This window comes from Macaca nemestrina, chromosome 17, assembly GCF_043159975.1.
Source record: "Macaca nemestrina isolate mMacNem1 chromosome 17, mMacNem.hap1, whole genome shotgun sequence".
In the NCBI taxonomy this organism is placed as follows: Eukaryota; Metazoa; Chordata; class Mammalia; order Primates; family Cercopithecidae; genus Macaca; species Macaca nemestrina.
Window position 1 is genome coordinate 59832950 of NC_092141.1, and position 22382 is coordinate 59855331.

Below are 22382 nucleotides of genomic sequence, written 5' to 3' on the forward strand. Positions count from 1 at the left end.
TCCAAATAATTTGCTTAGACTTGACCAATTGGTAATGTATGTTCCTGGCACCAGATTCTAAATGTAGCAAATTTCAACAGCAAAGTCCAAGGTCTGTTTTATAATGCCTATACTGAATCTTTATGTGTTGGCTGAAGTTGATCTGATCTCTTAAAAGAAGGCTATAGCATTCTCATAACGGTGTACCTGCTCCATAAAAAGGATTTTTTTTTCAGCTTTGTTAACTGTGATTTCATGTCTCAATGGTGATGGTGCCATCAAAATCATTCATTTGGAAATGTTGTTTTAATGGAAGGATTTTAATTGTGGTTACGGAATTCAGCCTTCATATTTAGAATCTGGAACCTAGGATGAACTTTGCACCATCTATCAATAAGCAGGTGATAAATATCAGCTATTTTTGTTTAAATTACTCTGCACCCAGCTTTTGCCTTTTGGTCGTATTGCAATCAAGAGATATTTATTCCAGCTTGTGATAGTGTTGGAATGGGTAGTAACTTTAAGCACAGTACCGGTTCTCTAGGAGCTTACGATTCTGACATTTTTTCACTTAAAGAATCCTTTGAGACCTTCATATTTTTTGCATTTGGTTGGGGGGTGGGGTTCTGAGAAGCTAAGGAGTTTATGATATTAACTGACACTTTGGTAGGCAAGGGAGCCTTGGAATCTTGCCTATAGAACCTGTTCCATACACCTGAAGAATAGCATTTATTCTAATAATTATGCAGCGTATCCAGAAGTTTGAAAGCATGCTGAAGTTGCAAATATTGCCGTTTTTATTATCTCATAAACATGCTGCCAGTGCCTTATATTACAAGTTACATTTTTTGTTCATGTCATGCCTGAAGTTTTACTGTCTGAAATCATTTGGCTATTCTAAACCCAAACCATTTCAGAGTTGCAAATAGGTTACTTTTCTTTGTATATACTTGGTAGTATACTGACAGACCATTAAAATCTTAGGGGACAGTGTGCTTCCTTGATTTAGTATTGCAGAACCTCTTCTAAACCAGTCACTTACCTAGTTAAACACCCACACATCATAGAGCAGCTGATCATATAACACATACGGTTGTGAGAACAGCATTCTCTCCCTGCCAGATTCAGAACTTGGAAGCTGGAAAACAATTGCATAGCAGTGAAACACTTAAGGAGTAGTGGTGCCAGCAGTTCACTCTCATTAATGCAAACAGCTTGCTTTAGTTTCTCCAACACTCTTCTTCAGACACCCTTCCCTTAGGAGGTTTCAGATCAGCAGCTCCTACTCAAGGGAAAACAGCACCTACTTTCTGCAACTGTGGTCTCAAGATCTGATTTGTGACACCCAGAGCTGTTTCCATTTCTGTTCTAAGTATGGGAAGTAATCTCGTAGTGTGGTAAGAAAATACTTTTCAAGTCTGTAGAAAAAAAAAGTTGATTAGTAATGCTACTGATGTGATTTTGTTTTTGAATGTCTGAAGCCTAACAAAGAGGTAAACTATAACTTTTGAAGTCACCCTTTTCTCAGGGGTTTTAGATAATTTTACTAAAAAAAATGTGAATATACTCTTGAGTTTCATTTCCCTTGTTATAAAAAGTCAGTTGACAGACAACAGGAAAAAAAAGTGGATTGTCTTGTATTTTGAACCATAGCCTTTAAAACTAGTTACTCTAGGCCGGGCGCGGTGGCTCACGCCTGTAATCCCAGCACTTTGGGAGGCCGAGGCGGGCGGATCACAAGGTCAGGAGATCGAGACCACGGTGAAACCCCGTCTCTACTAAAAATACAAAAAATTAGCCGGGCACGGTGGCGGGCGCCTGTAGTCCCAGCTACTCAGGAGGCTGAGGCAGGAGAATGGCGTAAACCCAGGAGGCAGAGCTTGCAGTGAGCCGAGATCGCGCCACTGCACTCCAGCCTGGGCGACAGAGCGAGACTCCGTCTCAAAAAACAAAAAACAAAAAACAAAAAATAAAAAAAAATAAAAATAAAACTAGTTACTCTAAAGGACATAACTGCATCTCCTTGTTGTGAAGTATTGGGTCTTGTGCTACCATTTTAGGTGTGATATTTTTCTCAGGTGTCATCATTTCAGACAATCAGCACTTGAATTTACTTCGATAGAGGTGAACTGGTGCTGCGGTTAGTGACGTTAGCTGAAGAAGGCTCATGGAGATGATGCTTTGGAGCCAGGCATGACTAGATTTAAAACCCCATCTCCACCATTTACTGGTCTTATGATATTGAACAAGTCACTTTGACCTCTCTGGCCTCAGTTTCCTCATCAACAGAATGGGATTTGTTATGAGGATTAGAGATAATGTATGCAAACTCCTAGCAGTTCGTGGCATATGATCATATTAGAGACTCAATACATGTTAGGATATGGAGCATGTTGGAGTAAAACTACAGATCATTTTGTCTTATGAGAAGATATAGAAGTCTGGCACTGTGATCTGCATTTTTTCATTTGTGCAGATTTGGGATGAAAAAATTGCAAATATTTGACTTGGAGTATACCTAAGTCTTGCAGGTGCAATGTGCTTATGGGAACTTTGATTTGTTGCTCTATGGCTGGCTGAACTTGGTGGGGACAGTAAAATCTAGCTCCAAATTCTACAGTGCTACCCACAGGCTGTGCTTGTTTTAAGCCTATTCAGAGCTTATGTAGTGAAAGGGGTGTTTTAGGACATTAATGTATCTCAATGGGTTCTGTGTCCAGAGTTGAATCACGTGCAAAGCCTTGTATAAATTTTCATGGTTAATGCAAGCCATGAAGTGCTTTATAGAATCAGTGGCAATATCAGTTGTTTATTTTAATCTGTTTGTTTATATAGTAGTTATGTTTGATTTTTAAAAATACTTATGAACATTTTATCTAATACAATTTCCATTGCTCTTCTGAGATTTTGATTATAAACTGCTCTTGGGGCTATAGATTTGAGTGCTTTATGAATTTTTACTTTGGCAAGGGAAGCAAAGAAAAGTAAGGTCTCTTTACCTGTCAGATTTTATGAACTCTGCTTTAGGCCTGTAGATTATATGTGTAGTTCCTTCTCTTGTTTTTTTAGCAAAAAGGCAGCTTTATGGTAAAGATGACATTATCTTTTTTTTTTTTTTTGAGACGGAGTCTTGCTCTGTCGCCCAGGCTGGAGTGCAGTGACATGATCTCAGCTCACTGCAACCTCCTTCTCCCGGGTTCAAGCAATTCTCCTGCCTCAGCCTCCCAAGTAGCTGGGATTACAGGCACGCACCATCGTGCCTGGCTAATTTTTTTGTATTTTTAGTAGAGACAAGGTTTCCCCATATTGATCAGGCTGGTCTCAAACTCCTGACCTTGTGATCCGCCCACCTCAGCCTCCCAAAGTGCTGGGATCGCAGGCGTGAGTCACTGCACCCAGCCTCTTTTTTTTTTTTAAACATAGTTCAAGTGATTGATTACCTTGAAAAGTAAATTCAATTAGGGCCATGTATACAGTTTTATTACATGCATACAGCTTTAAAAATAGGATTTCCTTAGGTTACTATAGAATGAAATTATTCTGTAATTTTTTGCAGGATAGCATTGTGATAAGTCCGTGAGCCCGTAAGAGTTACCTAGAGACTTTTCAGGTAAGGTAGACACATCAGTAGTACAGTAGGATTTACCTCAGGAGAATCTGCTAATCCTTATTTTCTTTTATTATTGAGCCACCTGCAGGCTTGCCCATCAGTGGACTCAGTCACTAGTATGGAATTGCTGATAAAGAGGGATTGGCATATGGTGGTCTTGGACTCACCTTAGATTTTGCAGCATACTGAAAACAACTTAATTTGGCCAGAATGTATAATAACAGCCCTAATGCTGTGTGAGCCCAGAATGACTAAACAAACAAAATGTAGGTGATTGATTTACTATCATACATTTTGCTAAGTAAACTTTTTGTGAGGAGGGGTGGTTTGTTTGTTTGTTTTTTGGAGACAGAGTCTTGCTCTGTCCTCCAGGCTAAAGTGCAGTAGTGTGATCTCGGCTCATTGCAGCCTCTGCCTCCCAGGTTCAAGCGATTCTCATGCCTCAGCCTCCTCCAAGTAGCTGGGATTATAGGCATGTGCCACCACACCTGGCTAATTTTTGTATTTTTAGTAGAGACAGGGTTTTGCCATGTTGACCAGGCTAGTCTCAAACTCATGACCTCAGGTGATCTGCCTGCCTTGGCCTCCCAAAGTACTGGGATTACAGGCATGAGCCACTACCCCTGGTCTGTGTTTTTTTTTTTACTATTATTTTTCCCTGGTTCACTGAAGTCAAATGGCCTAGCAGATAGTTGGTTTCTTCTGTTAGTTCCTTGATAAACCAGTGAATATGTGGCGAGATGGGATTTTTGGGAGAGAACAAAAACGGGAAAGAATGGCTACACAGCCTGATTTCTTGGTCTTTACTGTGCATGTGGCATCAGAGGGTTATGACTCTTAGCTGGGTTAAATATAGATACACAGTGTTGGGTTATTCATTTTGTCTTTTAATGCTAGTGCAGAATATAGTCTTTAATACATTTATACTTTTCAGCTTTGGAATTTTGATTCCGTTTTTGGGGACTCAAGGAAACCTAACTTCTTACAGAAAAGTAGAGAAACCATAGGTGTACAGTTTGATGAATTTTCTCTGTATAATCAGTACCAAGAATAAGGAATTAAGATTAATGTCCTGGTAGCCTCTCATGCCCTTTCCCAATTACTTCTCTCCCAGAGGTTTTCACCATCCTGCGTTCTGCAATCATAGAGTAGTTTTTTGAACTTTATATAAGTGGAATACATATAAACTTGTTTGTGTCTGGCTTCCTTAGCTTAAAATTGTGTTTATGAGATTTGTCCATATTGTTGTATGTAACAATAATTTGTCCTCATATAAACCACAATTATAATATATACATTGTATGTATATAATTTATTTGTCCATTGTATCATTGATGGAAATTTAGGTTGTTTCTGGTTTTTGGCTATCATAAATAATGCTACTGTAGTCTCTGTATATTCTTTTATACTTAAAATTTTGATGTATGTGAATGTATACCTATTAATTTTTTTTTAATTTAAAATATACCCCCCACTGATCCATAGGAAGATTGTAATATCCTATTTTTTTCTTTTTCTTTTTTCGAGGCTGAGTCTCGCTCTGTTGCCCAGGATGGAGCGCAGTGGCAGGATCTCAGCTCACTGTCCGTCCTCCACCTCCTGGGTTCAGGCAGTTCTCCTGCCTCAGTCTCCCGAGTAGCTGGGACTACAGGCATCTGCCACTGTACCTGGCTTATTTTTGTATTTTTTAGTAGAGATGAGATTTCGCCATGTTAGCCAGGCTGGTCTTGAACTCCTGTCCTTATGATCCGCCTGCCTCAGCCTCCCAAAGTGCTGGGATTACAGGTGTGAGCCACTGCACCCAGCCCTGTAATATCGTATTTTAAACAAAATAATGAAGTATTTAGTGGGGGGAAATAATTTCAAACCACTTTTTAATATATTCTCAAAGACCTAGCTTGGATTTTCACAATATTAAGAGAATTCCCAAGTCAACCTAAGAGCAAACCCTGTATTCTTTTATCCTTAAATAAAGAGGGGCTAAAATGATGGAAAATGTATTTAAAATGATTATTACACTTGAGAGATTTGTTTTGTAGATACTGGGTTTTTTTTTTTTTTTGAGTTGGAGTCTTGCTCTGTTGCCCAGGCTTCAGTACAATAGCGTGGTCTCAGCTCACTGCAACCTCTGCCTCCCGGGTTCAAGCAATTCTCCTGCCTTAGCCTCCTGAGTAGCTGGGATTGCCTGCCACCACACCCGGCTAATTTTTGTATTTTTAAGAGAGACGGGGTTTCACCATATTGGCCAGGCTGGTCTCTTGGCCAGGCTGGTCTCGAGCTTCTGACCTCATGATCTGCCCGCCTCAGCCTCCCAAAGTGCTGGGATTACAGGCTTGAGCCACCACGCCCAGCCACTACTAATTATTTTTAGTTTTTATTTTTTATTTTGAGACAGGGTCTCACTCTGTCACCCAGTGAGCCATCTTGGCTCACTGCAGCTTTCACCTCCCAGACTCAAGAGATCATCTCACCTCAGCCTCCTGAGCAGCTAGGACTACAGGTGTGCAACACCATGCCTGGCTTATTTTTGTATTTTTTTCCTCACTCTGTTGCCTTGGCTGATCTCAGACTCCTGCTGGGCTCAAGTGATTCTCTCACCTCGGCCTCCCAAGGTGCTGGGAAGATAGGCATGAGCCACCATGCCCAGGCAAATTTTTTCTTTTACTGTCTCATTTCATAATATTGAAATCACAATCCCTCATGAATTAATTATTAAAACTTTTTTATTTAATGTAACTTTTACAAGTAACATATATTTAAACTTTTTAGAACCCCAAAGTTCTAAACAAAAAAGCAACATGAAGAACTTAAAATAGTTAATCTTGTTTTGAATATTTTGGAATTTGGAAGACCTGTCAATCAATTGGTTGATGAAATTGTATGTAATTGTATGTAGCCATGCTCTTTAATAACTGCCGAGATGACTGGGTGCAGTGGCTCATGCCTGTAATCCCAGCACTTTGGGAGGCCAAGGCAGGCAGATCACTTGAGGTCAGGAGTTCGAGACCAGCCTGGCCAACATGGAGAAACCCCGTCTCTACTAAAAATACAAAAATTAGCCGGGCGTGGTGGCGCAGGCCTGTAATTCCAGCTACTCGGGAGACTGAGGCATGAGAATCACTTGAACCTGGGGGGTGGAGGTTGCAGTGAGCCGAGATTGCACCACTGCATTCCAGCCTGGGTGACAGTTGAGACTCCATCTCAAAAAAAAAAATTAATAAATAAAGTAAGCCAGGTAACTTTCAGCATAATAATGGTGTTTTAGATATGAAGATTTTAGAATTAAGTTTGAGTGGACAGGTTTTTTTTTTTTTTTTTTTTGGAGACAGAGTATTGCTTCCATGCCCAGGTTGAGGTGCAGTGGCATGATCTCGGCTCACTGCAACCTCCACCTGCCAGGTTCAAGTGATTCTCCTGCCTTAGCCTCCCGAGTAGCTGGGACTACAGGCGTGAATCTTTTTAAAAATAAGTTATTTATAGTCTGCTGGTGGCTAAAGCCAAATTATCTTGGAATATAGCTTTTATCTGAAAGGTTATTCACAAAGGGAAAAAGCCTTTTTATATATTACACAGCAGAGACTTAGCAGTATAATTTTCTTAAAAGCAGATACATTTACCTTTTTTCCCTCTTTTTTATAATTTTTATTTTTGTGATATTAATGTGTCTTACCCTGCTCTAATATAATATAATTTGGTTCTTTGAGATATATTTAAAGCTTGTATGATATAATAAAAAACCATTGCTAAGTGAGAAAATGTTTAAACTAAAATTTGGAAATGATATGTATAGTAGAAATTATAGAATTTCATATGACTAATTTCTTCTTGTTGGATTATGGTAAACAAATAAACACTTCTGCGTCTATTCTAATTTGTCAGGTATTATTATAATTAATATCCAAAAGGTACTTTGTTCTGCCTTCCAGTGTCTCCTTAATCCTTTCATCACCTCGTATGGAAAGTTAGATTTTTTTTTAAGATATTTTTTATTTCTTTAAAGATGATTTATGTCTGTAAGGCCAGGTGGTGCACTGTGTACTAAATACTCGTCCACAGAAGCCAACTCTTGCAGGGCCGGACTGTTCTAAATCTAGAACTGTTGTTTATTTAATTCCCTCTAGCAGTATTTCTCAAACTTTTTGACTGTGATCCACAGTAAGAAGCAGTGCATGCGTGCCCACACATTTTCACATTCATACCTACACCCACAACTGAAACAAAAACTTGGAGACAGTACTTACTAACTGTGAGGCAATCTGTTAGAATTTTTATTCTGTTTTATTTCATTTAGAAAAATTGGGTTGGTACGGGCACTTTGAAAAAACCACTGCCCTATATAGTGCTTAACAAAATATATTTCCCCAGGAGGTGGCGGTTGTAGTAAGCCAAAATCACATCACTGCACTCCAGTCCAGGTGACAGAGCAAGACTCTGTCTCCAAAAAAAAACAATTAATTTAAAGAATTTGGCTGGGTACAGTGTCTCACACCTGTAATCCCATCACTTTGGGAAGCCGAGGCAGAAGGATCAGTTGAGGATAGGAGCTTGAGACTAGCCCGGGAAACATAGTAAGACCTGTCTCTACAAAAAAATCAAAAAATTAGCCAGGTGTGGTGTAGTCCCAGCTACTCAGGAGGCTAAGATGGGAGGATCACCTGAGCCTGGGACGTGAAGGCTGCAGTGAGCCAGAATCATGCCACTGCTTGCCAGCCTGGTGACAGGGTGAGACCCTGCCTGCCCCCCGCAAAAAAAGAGTTTGAAATTTATAGGTATTTCTGGCCTTTAGAAACCGGAGACTGAGTAAATAATTTATTTTAATGTTTAAATTAATATACAGTAAAATTGACATTTTGATATTCATACAGTTCTGGGAATATCAGTTTGTGCAACCACCACCACCACCACCACAGCCAGGACACGGAACAGTTCCATCACTCCAGATAACTCCCTCCCACTGTCCCATTGCACTCATACCCTCCCCTCACCCTGGGCAACTATCGATCTCTTGTCACTATAGTTTTGTCTTTTGCAGGATGTGACATGGACTCATATAGTATGTAACCTTTAGAGACTGGCTTCTTTTACTCATAGTAATGCCGCTGAGATTTGTCCAAGTATTTGGGTTTATCAACAATTTGTTCCTTTTTATTGCCAGGTAATATTCCTTTGTGTGGATATACCACAGATCACTTACATCCTTAACCATTTAAGGGACATTTGGCTTCCAATTTCGGGTGATTATGAACAGAGCCACTGTAAATGTTCATGGCAGGTTTTGGGGTGAATATAAGTTTTCATTTCTCGTGGGTAAATACCTAGGAGTGGGACTGCTAGGTCATATGGTATGTATCTTTAGCTTACAAGAAATTACCAAGCTGTTTCTCCATCCCTACTGGAAAAACAGAAAAATTCTACTTGTTCCACATTTTTGTCAGCAACTGGTATTATTAATATTTTTATGTAGGAATACTTCATTTTGAGCCTTATGAGAAAAATCTGGGTATTAGGCTCAGCTCTGCCATCAGCTAGCTGCTGACTTTAGAGGAGCCATTTAACTTTTCTGAACCTCTTGTTTCCTCATCTCTCATATAATGGGTTTATCTTGGATACATTATAAGTTCTCTCAGCTCCCAAATTCATTGATTTGGAAAGGTTAGTCCTTGGCAAGAAGAAGAGAGATTTGTCTGCTTGTGCAAAAAAACAAAAAAACAAAAAAACCCAAAAAAACTATTGACTGATCTTCTCAACTAAAGTACAAACACCATTAGTAGTATATATATTTACAAATGGAATTTATATGAAATAACTTGATATTTTAAATTGCAGTTTGTCCATTGGCATTAAACAGTACTGTGGGCTGGGCGTGGTGGCTCAAGCCTGTAATCCCAGCACTTTGGGAGGCCGAGATGGGCGGATCACGAGGTCAGGAGATCAAGACCAGCCTGGCTAACACGGTGAAACCCCGTCTCTACCAAAAAAATACAAAAAACTAGCCGGGCGAGGTGGCGGGCGCCTGTAGTCCCAGCTACTCGGGAGGCTGAGGCGGGAGAATGGCGTAGACCCGGGAGGCGGAGCTTGCAGTGAGCTGAGATCCGGCCACTGCACTCCAGCCTGGGCGGCAGAGCAAGACTCCGTCTCAAAAAAAAAAAAAAAAAAACAAAAACACAGTATTGTGGTGGTGTATGTTATATCTGTAAGCTAACATTATGTAGCTAATGTTGCAGTTAACATTGACAACCTGTGAACTTAGGGTCTTTTGGCTGTTGGCTTTTTGTTTATTTTTTGTTTTTGAGACAATCTTGCACTGTCACCCAGGCTGGAGTGGTGTGATCGCAGTGGTATGATCCTAACTCACTGCAGCCTTGAACTCCTGGGCTCAAGTGATCCTCCCGCCTCAGCCTTCTGAATAGCTGGGCTTACAGACGTGTGCCACGGCACCTGGCTATTTTTTGTACTTTTTCCTGTATAGGTGGGGGTCTCACTATGTTGCCCAGGCTGGCCTCAAACTCCTGAGCTCGAGCAATCCTCCCACCTCAGCCTCCCAAAGTGCTGGGATTACAGGCATGAGTCACTACATCAGACTACATGCTTATGTTAAAACTAAGGATTCTAGAAAAATATGAAGAAAAAAAAAGTATGGCCTTCTCTGCCTGTACTTCTATCCTGAGACATCTCTCAATATGAATGTACATATATATATATATATCCATGGTTTTAAGTAGTGAAATTGCATGACGCCATCCTCACATGTTCTTTAATCTTTTTTATATAGGTGTATTTCTATGTCAGTTATTATAAATCTGCATCATAATTCCGATGGCTATGCAGTATGCCTGTGTCTGTATGTACCATTATTTATGTTATGATAAAAAATGCTATAATATAAAATGCTGTTGTATACACTCTTTTTATACTTACATCTTCTGGTGGTGAATTCTTCAATGGCTACATCCAAAAATATGCACCTTTCACAGTTAGGAAAATAGTGCTGAATTCCCATAGTGTTATGATCTGTAAGCAGCCATGCCAGTTAATGTCAGAAGTCAGTCAGGTTTTCTTGGCATTAGCCAGTTTGGGATTTGTGCCATAAAGAATACTTACACGTGTTTGTACATGGATTCTGGTGAAAAAACCAAGTCCATTTGCTAATTGGTAGTCTTTACCAAAGAATACTAATAATGTCTTAAAACATCAAAGTTTTTTAAAAATATATTTATGTATATAAATGTGTGTGTGTGTATATGTGTGTGTGTATATATTATATATATATATTATATATATATATATTTTTTTTTTTTTGAGGCAGAGTCTCGCTCTGTCGCCCAGGCTGGAGGGCAGTGACGCAATCTCAGCTCACTGCAACCTCTGCCTCCTGGGTTCAAGCAATTCTCCTGCCCCAGCCTCCTGAGTAGCTGGGATTATAGGAGCCTACCAACATGCCTAGCTAATTTTTGTATTTTTAGTAGAGGCGGGGTTTCGCCATGTTGACCAGGCTGGTCTTGAACTCCTGACCTCAGGTGATCCGCCCGCCTTGGCCTCCCAAAGTGCTGGGATTACAGGTGTGAGCCACTGCACCCAGCCATTTTTTAAAAGTCTCACTTTTGAGAAAAGTAAGGTGAATAAGCAGCCTGCCTTTTTAAATCAAAGAAAATCTGTTAATTGAAGTGATTATAACTCACTAACTCACTTTATGCTGTTGCAATAAGTTCTCTCTACAATTTTTTTTTTTTTTTTTTTTTTTTTTTAAGACGGAGTCTCTCATCTCTGTCACCTGGGCTGGAGTGCAGTGGCGCGATCTCAGCTCACTGCCACCTCTGCCTCCCAGGTTCAAGCGATTCTCCTGTCTCAGCCTCCTGAGTAGCTGGGATTACAGGCATGCAACACCACGCCTGGGTAATTTTTGTATTTTTAGTAGAGACAGCGTTTCACCATGTTGGCCAGGCTGCTCTCGAACTCCTGATCTCAGGTGATCCACCCACCTTGGCCTCCCAGAGTGCTGGGATTACAGGCATGAGCTACCACATCCAGCTTACAAATAATTTTTTTTTTATTTTTGGTATAATCTTAAATTTACAGAAAAGTTACAAGTAGAGTGCAACTCTGTACCTATAAACTCCTCATGGTTTCTTTTGTTAAAGTCATAACCATGGTGTATTTCTCAAAACTAAGAAACTGACATTGGTATATTACTATTAACTACACTTTATATTTAATTCAGATTTCATTTGATTTTCAACTAATATCCTTTTCTATTTGGAATCATCTTAAGCTTTTAAACTCTATTCTGAAGCCTGAATATCTGTTCATAGATTCGCTTTGGTTATAACATAGATTGTACGTATATATGTACTATATATAATGTAGCTGGATCTCTGTATTTGTTAAACAAATGTAAGTTATCTTTGACATTAATATCTTTAGGAGTTATCTTTTGACATTCACAGATAGTTCTGCCCAAGGCCATTTTAAGGTAGGGCAGAATTTTCCCCACCCTTCTTGTATTCCATGCAGAAACATGATTTATCACTTCTGTGAGTATAGTTCTTGCACAATAGTACCCTTTTCAGTATAGTTATAAGTCCCTAAGTCCATTAGCATATGGAAAATAGCCAACTTTTGTTTACTAGGAAATTAACTGAGAGTAGTAGTCAAGAGTCTTCGTGCAGGATGGTTTCATGTCTTGCTCTGAGAAAATTTAAGTAGTGATTCTTGAAGGAGAAAAAGCTACTGATCTTGAGGCGGAATACCATTGTAGATAGGGTAGTACTTCGGTATCTTTCACTCCACACTTACTAATGCAAAGAATCCCTGCTGTGGCAAACCATGGCATCCAAACTCACTGCATTACATTTTTTTTTTCTTTCTTTCTTTTTTGAGATGGAGTTTTGCACTATTTTCCTGGCTGGAGTACAGTGGTGTGATCTCGACTCACTCCAATGTCAGCCTCCCGGATTCAAGCAATTCTGCTGTCTCAGCCTCCCAAATAGCTGGCCTAGCAAATTTTTGTATTTTTAGCAGAGGCAGAGTTTCACCATATTGGCCAGGGTGGTCTCGAACTCGTGACCTCAGGTGATCCACCTGCCTCGGCCTCCCAAAGTGCTGGGATTACAGGTGTGAGCCACCGCACCTGGCCACTGTATTAAATTGAATAATTCCTTGAAACAGTTTAGTTTATGGCAGAGGAGGAAGGAATTGGCAATATGAAGTAGATACGGATTTTTAAAAAATCACTTTTTCTCACAGCTTAAGAACCCTTAAGTATTCCTTCCATTAGCAAATCACTTTTTAAATTCTTATTTTGTTTTGTTTTTCATTCGACAGTTTCATTCAGAAGCATACCACTTTTTAGAAAAAAAGAAAAACTCCCCTTAAGCATTCTAGGGAACAAAAATGCATAGAGATAACTTGGCAGTTCCGTAAGAAAAAACACACTAGGATGAGTACAGTGTGCGTACCTGTAATCTCAGAACTTTGGGAGGCTGTGGCAGGAGGATTGCTACACTCACTACACTTCCCTACCTGTCCCCTCTCATTTTAAAGAAGCTCCAGACAACATATCATATTATTTATAAAAACTTCCTGAGCATCATTAAGTATTCAGTCAGTGTGTATATGTCCCAGTTGACTCATAATTGTTTTTTCAGTTTGCTTGAATTAGTGTCCCAAGAAGTGATTGGGTAGGTTTGTTTTCTTTCTCTCCCCTCCCGCTTTGCCTCTCCATTCCTCTCCTTGCAGGGTTTTTTTGTGTTTTTTTGTTTTGTGTTTTTTTTTTTGGGGGGGGGGGGGCAAGGTCTTGCTCTGTCACCCAGCCTGAGGCTCAGTCTTGGCTGACTGTAACCTTAATCTCCCGGGCTCAAGTGATTCTCTCGCTTCAGCCTGCCAAGTAGCTGGGACCACAGGCACACGTAGAGATGGCGCTGGGGGGGGGGGGGGGGGGTCTCACTGTGTTTCCCAGGCTGGTCTGGAACTCTTGATTTCAAGAGATTCTCTCACCTCGCCCTCCCAAAGTGCTGGGGTTAGACATGAGCCACCATGAGCAGCCTCCTTGCAGTTTTTTGTTGAGGAATCCAAGTCATTTGTTGTATGGTTTTCCATAGTCTGAATTTTGCTAATTATATCCACATGGTGTCATTTGATATGTTCCTCAATCCCTTTTATTCCCAGTAAATTGGTTTTTAGATCTATAGGCTTGATAAGATTAAGGTTTGGTAGGGTGCGGTGGCTCACGCCTGTAATCCTGGCACTTTGGGAGGCCGAGGCGGGTGGATTGTTTGACCCCAGGAGTTTGAGAACAGCCTGGGTGACATAGTGAGATCCCCATCTCTACAAAAAATACAAAAATTAGCTGTGTGTGGTGGCGCACACCTGTAGTCCCAGCTATTCGGGAAGCTGAGGTGGGAGGAGTGATTGAACCTAGGAGGTTGAGGCTCTAGTAAGCTGTGATCATGCCACTCCATTTACAGCCTCAGTGACAGAGTGACTGTGTCTCAAAACAAAACAAAACAAAAACTGAGGTTCAATTTTTCTTGCAGGCATGGGGCAAGATTACTTAATAGGTAGTGGGGTATAATTCTAGGAGATATAAAAGCTGGTTGCTTCTTTTTGGATATTGTTATGAGTCATTGATGATCTTTTTGCCTATATCCATTCATTAGGGGTTGCAAAATTTTATATGTATTTAAAGACAGAGTCTGGCTTTGTCACCCAGGCTGGAGTGCAGAGGCGTGATCACGGCTCACTGCAGCCTCTACCTCCCAGGCTCCAGCGGTCCTCCCACCTCAGCTTCTGGAGTAGCTGGGACCACAGGCACGTGCCACCATGCCCAACTAGTTTTTGTATTTTTGGTAGAGACCAGGTTTCATCATGTTGCCCAGGCTGGTCTCAAACTCCTGAGTTCAAGCAATCCACACATCTTGGCCTTCCAAAGTGCCGGGATTACAGGCATGAGCCACCACGCCTGACTGCAAAATAATATTTAATTCTATAATTTGTTTTTCAGTTATTAGCTGGAATACTTACATAAAATTTCCCCTCAACTGTTTAGTTTCCTTAGGGTACAGATCTGATAGGAATGATTTTTGCCCTTTACCTGTTTTCAAAAGAATGAGTTGGATGTCTTAGCATCCTCTAAAGGTGACCAGTGGATTTAAGCATATTTGGTGTGTTGCAATCCACGACTCTTATTAATCCTTTGATACTCAATTGTCCTATCTTTGCCAGATAGGCATTTATCAGGCTGGTTCCTCACTCTTTTTGACACAATCCTGATAGTTTTTGATAGCTTCCTTTCCTTCCCTTATGACAAGATATTCCAAACTCATACATTTCCTGCCCTGTTTCCTTTTAGAGGGAAATATCTAGAAACCATAATATGTTCTCAGTACTAAGATAGGCACAAGCTGGAATGCTAAAATAGTATTTTAGAAAGAGCTACCTGCCCTCAAGGGCCTTGGTCTTTGACATTTTGATTTTTTAAATTCATTTGATTTACTTTGTATACATTTTGATGTGATAAAATCAGAGTTGATTTCCTCTTTTTAAACTGAAGCAAATATTTGCTTTCATTATGTAACACGTACACATCAAAATAAGAAGAATGTCTAAAATAAGTTTGAAGCTAAAGATTAAAATCTTAATATACATTGTATAAACATGTGACCCTATAGGTATAGTAATTTTTTTTGCTTGTTTGAGACGGAGTTTCACTCTTGTCACCCAGGCTGGAGTGCAGTGGTGTGATCTCAGCTCAGTGCAACCTCTGCCTCTCAGGTTCAAGCAATTCTTCTGCCTCAGCCTCCCAAGTAGCTGGGATTACACGTGCATACCACCATGCCCAGCTAATATTTGTATTTTTAGTAGAGACAGCATTTCACCATGTTGACCAGGTTGGTCTCGAGCTCCTGACCTCAGGTGATCTGCCCGCCTTAACCACTGAGCCCGACCTGTTTGTTTTTTTATAAATAAAGTAACCATGTCACTTGTCCAGACTGGGAGACCTGTGAGGGGGCATCATTAGCATTATTCTAGGAGAAAGCAATGATAAACTAGGACTTTTCCCAGTAAACTGGGACAAATGCTTACAATCTATTTATAAATGAATTGTGAGACTGTAAGCCTCCTGAGACCAGGAATCCTGTCTGTTGTACTACACTTGTAGTTGTGGCTGCGGCACTTGGCACATAGTAGGTGCTTAATATTTTGTGAACGGCCGGGCGCGGTGGCTCACGCCTGTAATCCCAGCACTTTGGGAGGCCGAGGCGGGTGGATCACAAGGTCAGGAGATCGAGACCATCCTGGCTAACACTGTGAAATCCCGTCTCTACTAAAAATGCAAAAAATTAGCCGGGCGAGGCGGCGGGCGCCTGTAGTCCCAGCTACTCGGGAGGCTGAGGCAGGAGAATGGCGTGAACCCGGGAGGCGGAGCTTGCAGTGATCCGAGATCGCGCCACTGCACTCCAGCCTGGGCGACTAAGCGAGACTGTCTCAAAAAAAAAAAAAAAAAAAAAAAAAAAAATTGTGAATTTAATAGAAGTCTGATATTTTGAGGCTTGATGTTGATTTTAAGTGTTTCTTATGCTTACATTATGTTTGTGCTTTTTTCAACATCCTTTTGTTAACACTTGGCATCTAAATGATCTTAGGCATTGCATTTAAATGGGTTTGATTACTTCATTTCTTTTTATAGTTTAGGATTAGTTGTTTTGTTTGTTAAAGAAATAACACGGCCAGGCGCGGTGGCTCATGCCTGTAATCCAGCACTTTGGGAGGCCGAGGTGGGCAGATCACTTTAGGTCAGGATTTCACGACTAGCCTGGCCGACATGGTGAAACCCCATTTCTACTAAAAATACAAAAATTAGCTGGGCTGGTGGCACATGCCTATAATCCCAGCTACTTGTGAGGCTGAGGCAGGGGAATTGCTTGAACCCGGGAGGAGGAGGTTACTGTGAGCCGAGATTGCACCACTGGCCCTCCAACCTGGGTGACAGAGCAACGCTCTGTCTCAAAAAAAAAAAAAAAGAAAAATCTAGATAACTTCCTTACTACCACCCCTCACTGCCCCTTCCAAAAAGTCACAAATCATCTGAATGGATTTTATCTTAAGGGAGAAGAGAGCATAGCAGTTATAAATTTGGCTAATTCTTACTCTCAGGGCCGTTCTGACTCATTTTTTAGCCAGTGGGCCTTAGTTTCCTGCATTTATAAAAGAGACTAATAATTATTTGACAAGAACTTTTTTTTTTTTTGAGACGGAGTCTCGCTTGGTCGCCTAGGCTGGAGTGCAGTGGCCGGATCTCAGCTCACTGCAAGCTCCGCCTCCTGGGTTTACGCCATTCTCCTGCCTCAGCCTCCTGAGTAGCTGGGACTACAGGCGCCCGCCACCTCGCCGCCCCACTAGTTTTTTGTAGTTTTTTTAGTAGAGACGGGGTTTCACCGTGTTAGCCAGGCTGGTCTCGATCTCCTGACCTCGTGATCCGCCCATCTCGGCCTCCCAAAGTGCTGGGACTACAGGCTGGAGCCACTGCGCCCGGCCGACAAGAACTTTTTGATTCTTAGATATATGTGCTTTTTTTGAGGGGGGGTTAGGTGGGAGTTGGGGGAGGAGGGAATGCTAACTTGAACAATGTTTCTGTGATCAAAACTGTCTTTGATTGCCCTAGCCACATTCCTTGAAGATGTTAGCAAAAGTAGGGATAGAAAATTTGCTTTGATGGGCCAGGCACGGTGGCTCACGCCTGTAATCCTAGCACTTTGGGAGGCTGAAGCAGGCAGATTGCCTGAGCTCAGGAGTTCATGACCAGCCTGGGCAATACGGTGAAACCCGGTCTCTACTAAAATACAAAACATGAGCCAGGCATGGTGGCGTGCGCCTGTAGTCCCAGCTACTTGGGAGGCTGAGGCAGGAGAATCGCTTGAACCCGGGAGGCAGAGGTTGCAGTGAGCCGAGATCCTGCCACTGCATTCCAGCCTGGGCGACAGAGGGAGACTCTGTCACAAAAAATAAAAATAAAAAATAAAAATTTGCTTTGATGTGAGCTAATGTGAAAATTCTTTGATTTTGGTAAGGGAAGTATATTTGAAGAATATTATATATATTAAAAAACATGGTTAATTGAAATCTTTTCTTCAGCATAAATCAATGAAGGGGAATACATTTTTTTCTTGTCTTTTGAGACAGGGTCTCACTCTGTTGCCCAGGCTAGAGTGCAGTGGTGCAATCACAGCTCGTTGCAACTTTGAATTCCTGGGCTCCAGTGATCCTCCTGCCTCAGCTTCTCAAGTAGCTAGGACTATAGGCATGCATCACCATACCTAGCTGATTTTTAAGTTTTTTGTAGAGATTGAGTTTCACCGTGTTGCCAGGCTGGTCTTGAACTCTGGGCCTCAAGTAGTCCTCGCACTTTGGCCTCCCAAAATGTTGGGATTGCAGGCATGAGCCACTGTGCCCAGGTGGGAATTAAACTTAGTTATGTGTACCCACAGCTCTGGGCAACCTGCTTGGTTACATCCTTGGTTTGGTTATCTTGACCACACATTGGATTTGGGTTATTTAAAAAAAAAAAAAAAAGTTATTTTTTTCAAAGGCAAGCAAGCAAAAACAAAACATTTATTAAGGTTTTCGACTGATGACATCTATTTATAGCACATACATTGTGAAGAGCTGTGGTTTCCTTTAGATTAAGAAAGATATTGTATAAAAATCATCTCCCCACATAAATGTTTCCACCACCTACTCATTTGTCTGCAAGCCAGGAGTCTGTTCACTTCCTCTTGGGCTCTGTCACTTTGGTGTTCATAGGCTAATTTTTAGACATTCCAGTGCAGTTAGAATGTAAATGTCTATGGTGTGTAATGTTACTAATGGATTTATCTTATATCCTAAAAGTAACTTCTCTGGAGTTTATAGGGAGATAGTGTCTTGAACAGGTTGTTCATTCAGAAATGTGGATGTTTGGGACTTTTGTCTTACTGAAATATGCAGTCATTCGTTATACATTATAGAGAACAGTATTTTGGGAAAAGATAGTTAAGAATTACATGTGGGCCGGATGCAGTGACCCATGCCTGTAATCCCAGCACTTTGGGAGGCTGAGGCGGGTGGATCTCGAGGTCAGGAGCTCGAGACCAACGTGGCCAACATAGTGAAATCCCGTCTCTACTAAAAATACAAAAATTAGCCAAGTGTGGTGGTGTGCACCTGTAATCCCAGCTACTTGGGAGGCTGAGGCAGGAGAATCACTCGAACCCGATAGACGGAGGTTGCAGTGAGCTGAGATCGTGCCACTGCACTCCAGCCTGGGTGACAGAATGAGACTCCACCAAAAAAAAAAAAAAAAAAAAAAAAAAAAAGAATTCTATGTGGAAAAAACCTTTGTATATTTGAACATCTTCCACCAGCTTTCCCAATTCGTGTTATTACTGACCAGTTGTTGTGCCAGTGAACAAATAGCTAAGAATTTTATGTGATACTGAGGGGGGTTTTCTCCTCATAAGCAGATCATTAAATTGTCACATGTTTTATAGTTCAGCCTTGAGTTGAAATCTTCGTGTGGTCACCAGTAACTGAGGTTTGTCAATATGATACACGTGTGTGTTCATAAGGACTATGCTTTTCTTCTTTTAAACTGAAGAGTTAAGATATGTTGTAGCATGAAAATGTATTGATTTCCCCCCCACTCCTTTATCTGTTATCTGGCATTTAATGAAAAAAAGTCTTGCTCGAAAGTTGCAGATCCCTTGAGGGCAACAAACACTATACTCAAAATGAAACTAGGTTACCGTTTCTGCAGCATGCAGTGGTTTGTGTCAAAAACTGTTCTAGTCTTAACTTCGACATTATCCCGTTTTCTTTGAAGTGGTCATGTTTTAATTTGGAGTGGTTTTACATTTTAGAATTTCCTGAATTTAACATAAAAAATTTTTAAATATTTTCTTATGTGGTTCTTGTACAGAAGTTTATAGAAAGCTTATCTCAAGACAACATACTTCTTCAATAAGACCAAAGCGAAAAAATACTTTAGATTTGAGAAATTTTTTTTTCTTTTTTTTTTTTTTTGGAGACCGAGTCTTGCTCTTGTCATCCAGGCTGGAGTGCAGTGGCACAATCTTGGCTCACTGCAACTTCCGCCTCCCGGGTTAAAGCGATTCTCCTGCCTCAGACTCCTGAGTAGCTGGGATTACAGGCGCCTGCCACCATGCCCAGCTACTTTTTGTACTTTTAGTAGAGATGAGGTTTTGCCATATTGGTCAGGCTGGTCTTGAGCTCCTGATCTCAGGTGATCTGCCTGCCTTGGCCTCCCAAAGTGCTGGGATTACAGGCGTGAACCACGGCGCCTGGCCAGATTTGAGAAAGTTTTGAAGACTGAAAGTGTTTTAAGGGAATATTCCAAATGGTTTCATGTAGTTGTATTATAGATTTTCTTAGCTCTTAAAGTACCTGGGCTTTTGTGGTTTAGTACTTTGAGTTTGTGTTTTAATTATGGAATGATCTTTGTAATATAACCAAGAGAAAATTAGGCACTTTACTATTTTCTATTACTACTTTTTAAAAAGGTATCCTTTTTCTTTTTTTCTTTTTTGAGACAGTCTCGGACAGTCTCACTGTTTCCCAGGCTGGAGTGTAGTGGTGTGGTCACAGCTCACTGCAGCCTTGACCTCCCTTGCTGCACTGATCCTCCCGCCTCAGTCTCCTGAGTAGCTGGGACTATTGGCATGCACCACCACACCTGGCTAATTTTTTTTTTTTTTTTTGTAGAGATGAGATCGTACTATGTTGCCTAGGCTGGTCTCAAACTCCTAGGCTCAAGTGATCTTTCCACCTCCGTCTCCCACAGTGCTGGGATTACAGCCATGAGCCTCCTTGCCCCGCCATCCGTCTTTTTTCTTTTCCTTGCCAGGCCATCCATCTTTTTTTTCTTTTAGTCGATGTGCTCTGAAATGAAGCAGAGTTTAAGATTGTGACTTTGTCATAGTTTTTCTTTTCTTTTTGAGACAGTCTCGCTTTGTCACCCAGTCTAGAGTGCAAGTGGCCTGATATTGGCTCTCAGCTCACTGCAGCCTCCACCTCCTGGGTTCAAACGATTCTCCTGCTTCAGATTCCTGAGTAGCTGGGATTACAAATGCCTGCCACCATAGCCAGCTAATTTTTTATATTTTTAGTAGGGTTTCACCATGTTGGTCAGACTAGCTCGAACTCCTGGCTTGAAGTGATCTGCCCACCTCAGCTTCTCAAAGTGCTGGGATTACAGGTGTGAGCCACTGCAACTGGCCATACTTTTTCTTCTATATATAATTTTGTTGTTGTTGAGACAGGGTCTCACTCTGTGGCCCAGGCCCCAAGTGTTCCACTCCACTGCAGCCCCAGCCTCCTGGGCTCAAGCTATCCTCCTGCCTCAGCTTTCCAAGTAGCTGAGACTACAGGTACACTACCCTACCTGGCTAATTTTTTGTATTTCTTGTAGAGATGGGGTTTTGCCATGTTTCTCAGGCTGAACTCCTCAGCTCAACCTATCCGCCTGCTTCAGCTTCCCAAAGCGTTGGGAGTATAGGTGTGAGGCACCATGCCAACCAATTTTTGAAAGCTTAACGAACTAACCTCCTATGATGAATTCCAAAATGTATTTCTTTCTTTCTTTCTTTTCTTTTCTTTTCTTTTTTTTTTTTTTTTTTTTGAGACAGAGTCACGCTCTGTCACCCAGGCTAGAGTGCAGTAGCGTGATCTCGGTTCACTGCAACCTCTGCCTCCCGATTTCAAGAGATTCTTCTATCTCAGCCTCTGGAGTAGCTGGGATTACAGGCACATGCTACCACGCCTGGCTAATTTTTGTATTTTAGTAGAGATGAGGTTTCGCCATGTTGGCCAGGCTGGTCTCGAACTCCTGACCTCCGGTGATCCACCCACCTGGGCCTCCCAAAGTGCTGGGATTACAGGTGTGAGCCACCGCGCCCAGCTGGGATTCATTTTTCTATCTTTGGTAGAGATAGGGCTTTGCCATGTTGGCCAGGCTGGTCTCAAAATCCTGGCCTCAAGTAATCCGCCCACCTTGGCCTCCTAAAGTATTGGGATTACAGGCGTGAGCCACTGCGCGCGGCCCCAAAATGTTATTTCTGTAATAGAGTTTTGTAATCAGAGGTGATCTTTCCCTTCAGCAGTTAAACATGCTGTTTCTCCCATCTTTAAAAGTCCAAACTCAAGGTTGGGCCTTGAGTGAGTGAGACTCTGTCTCAAAAAAAAAAAAAAAAATCGCAAATTCAGACCTTTTCTTTGTTTTGAGTTCTACTCCAGCTCTGTTCCTCAGCTTCCATTCCCTCCTGATCACACTTTTAACGAGTGTGACTAGTTAAGTGTCACCCACAGCTAGTGAGTGATAGCTCCAGAAGTCAGCCCAAGTCTGAGCCCTTAACCATTATGCTAATGAAGTCTGGTGTTTTTTCAGAGAGGAGGAGGCTGGTAGAAGGACAAGGGGACCTTCATGTTAAGGAATTATTGAGTCACTAAATTCGGTGGTCATTTTTCTTTGTCTTTTTTAACCTCTTGGCTTCTGTGCACTGCACTTGAGTGTTTTTGTTTTACCTCACTGTTAATTTCTTCTTTCTTCATTGTTATCCTTTTCTTTTTTGCCCTTGGGGTGCCCTAAGGCTTGGTGCTTAGCCCCTTCTTTTCTGTTTATTCTGTCCTCAGCCCCCAAATGTAAATTCTTTCTGTTTGCTAATATCTCCTAAATATATAGCTACAGTGTTGACTTTTCCTTTGATCAGGTGCTTCTATCCAGTTGGCTATTGGACAACTCTAC

At 41.3% G+C, this 22382-nt stretch overlaps 1 protein-coding gene across 5 annotated transcripts in view; it reads left to right on the top strand.

Annotated features, from left to right (window-relative positions):
- The window catches only part of LOC105472429 (zinc finger protein 652), a 73327-nt gene that overhangs the window by 2040 nt on the left and 48905 nt on the right, over nucleotides 1-22382 (top strand). The window contains exon 2 of one of the 5 annotated variants that reach the window (XM_071082980.1): nucleotides 3536-3589. The exons of 3 other annotated variants lie outside the window; for them this stretch is intronic. The gene's annotated coding sequence lies outside the window, so the exon portion shown is untranslated. Of the gene's footprint in view, nucleotides 1-1945; nucleotides 3590-22382 lie in introns of those variants that run through there. One more of the 5 variants, XM_071082981.1, reaches the window with a different exon arrangement.